The sequence below is a fragment of the Triticum aestivum genome, chromosome 5B (genome assembly GCF_018294505.1).
Source record: "Triticum aestivum cultivar Chinese Spring chromosome 5B, IWGSC CS RefSeq v2.1, whole genome shotgun sequence".
Classification (NCBI taxonomy): Eukaryota; Viridiplantae; Streptophyta; class Magnoliopsida; order Poales; family Poaceae; genus Triticum; species Triticum aestivum.
The window spans coordinates 95,239,827-95,242,361 of NC_057807.1; positions in this window are offsets into that span (position 1 = coordinate 95,239,827).

The following is a 2,535-nucleotide window of genomic DNA, read 5'->3' on the forward strand; positions in this document are numbered from 1 at the left end:
TTACCGCGCCCTCCGGCCGCCGCCGCCCTCCATCTCCTCCGCCGCCTCGCCTCCCCTTGGCCACCGCGCCCGAGCGCGGCCTCGCCGGAGCACGCCGGCACCGTCCCGCCGCTTCGCTCTGGCGAGCTCGCCTTCGCCTCCCCGCGCCGTTCCCCGCCGGGATCCGGCCGGATCCGGCAAGGAGCGCCCAGATCCGGCCTGGATACGTCCTCCCCGGCCTCTCCCCACAGCTCCGGCATCTTCCCCGTCTACTCCGGCCGTTCTCCGGCCAAGATTCCGGCGAGTTGACTTTTCCCCTCGAGGTCCATTTTTCCACTAAGTGCCTGTTATTTTAACATTATCATGCCATGTTCATCGCATCGTATCTCTACATCCGTAGCTCCGTTTCGTGCGTGTAATATGTCAAATTGTTCGTCTCAACGAGTACATCATTTAATGCCATTGCATCATATTAATTTGAGGTCATGTAGATGCCCGAATCATTATTGCAAGAGTGCTTCGTGATGTTAATCTGCTGAAACTGTTATAACATGCTCTTTTGTCATTTTTGCCATGATTGATGTGTGCATCCTATGAGGTTGATGCCTACATGTGTTTTGATCTATGTCATGCCAGCTTTACAATGGTGTATGCCATGTATTTTTGTGATCAATGTGGTGACTAGCACAAGCATGCAAACTTGGCATCGTGATGTTGCTGATTTTAGTCCCTGTTCTGCTGTTATTTTGATGCCATGTAAACTTGTTGCTACAGAGAGATCCATGCATATTTGGAGATACTTCAGTAAGGATGTTTTGAACATATGGTTGTTATCTATCCATTCATGCCCTTTTTTGCAATTATGGAGTAGTCTAGCATGTCATTTTTGTGCTCTACTTTTGCTTCAAAATGTTTCCTGGCAGATTGTTTACATGTTATTCAATTTTGCCAAGGTTGTTGTAGTTGATCCTTGCATGCTATGGACTTGTTCTTGCCTTGTTTAGCTTCATAAACATGTCTTCTTGATGATGCTATGCTTATCTTGTCATGCAATGACTTGTGGTGAGTGAATCGAGCTTGTTAAGTAGTGTAGTTGTTATTGCTGTTTTGCTAGGCTGAATCTGTTATTTCGTGATGCTATATAAACATGCTTCTAAAAATCATTCTATACATAATCTGGAGATGTTCACTAAATATGATTTGTTCTACATGTCATGCTCTATCCATCCATGCCCCTGGTAGCATTTATAGCTTGCTGTAGTTTGTTCATATCTTGCTCCAAAGTTGCTTGATAATGTTGTTGTCAGTCTGTTAACATTAAGTTCAGTTGTTACCATGATTGTTGCTAGTGTTCCATGCACCCTATAGAGTTGCTCTTGCCATGCTTAGCTTCACAAACATGCCTTCTTACTGTTAGGTACCTTGCCATGCCATGTATTGCTCTGTAGTGAGTTGCACAAGCTCATCTACATGCCATGTTTGAATCTATAATATAACTTGCCATGTTTACATGTGTGCCATCATATTTTCTGATCCTTTTTGGCTCATGGTCAGTAAGGGACTTTTGATCTATGCAATTAGTAGATTCATTCCATGCCTTTGTTTGCCATTATAAGTTCCTGTAACATGTTGTTTGATAGCTCTAAACATTGCAACCTGATGTTATTTTCTGCAAAGTCTGAATTGTTATTACTTGCAATCTTGCCATGTGTGTTTGAGCATGTTCTAGTAGTTTCTGGAGATAGCTCAGTGTTCATGTTTTGTAATGCTTTATCTGTACATCATGCCCATGCCTTTTGTTTTCTTGTTGAGATGCTGTAGCATATTGTTTTGATGCTTGCAATATGCCTAGTTGCTGTTTTGGACAGCTTGTCCTTTAAACTTGTATAGAGTGCATGTGTTGAACCGTTGCTCCGTTTTGAGTGTGCTCTATATGAAACTTGCTTGATTTTGCATGTAGTTTCATATTATCATGTTGCATCCATGTTTTGAGGTGTTTGCTTGATGTTTGGGTGCATTTTGCATCAATGCCATGTTTAACTTGTGTTGCTCATATCTTCTAGGTCGTAGCTCCGAACTAAATGAACTTTATATGTAACTTGACTAGAATCTCATGTAGATCATCTTTGTGCATCTTAACTTGCTGTTTAACAACTTGAACATAAGGTTTATTCAGATCTGGACCAACTTCGAAATTTGCATATGAGGACTTACCGGAATTGTTCTATGTTGTTCCCGGCCTCATTTAAACTTGCCTTAGTGTGTTGCTCTTGTTTGCATCATCTCTTGCCATGAGTAGCTTCATGTAGCCTTTTTCATGCATCATGCTTGTTGTGCATCATGTCTTGTCTATGTGTGGTGTGTTTACCATGTTGTGTGCTTCTTCTCGATAGTTCCTGTTTCGTTGTGATCGTGAGGATTCGTTCGTCTACGCTTGGTTCGGCTTCATCCGTTCGTCTTGTTCATGGACTCGTTCTTCTTCCTTGCGGGATTTCATGCAAGATGACCGCTACCCTGGATCTCACTACTATCATTGCTATGCTAGTTGCTTCGTTC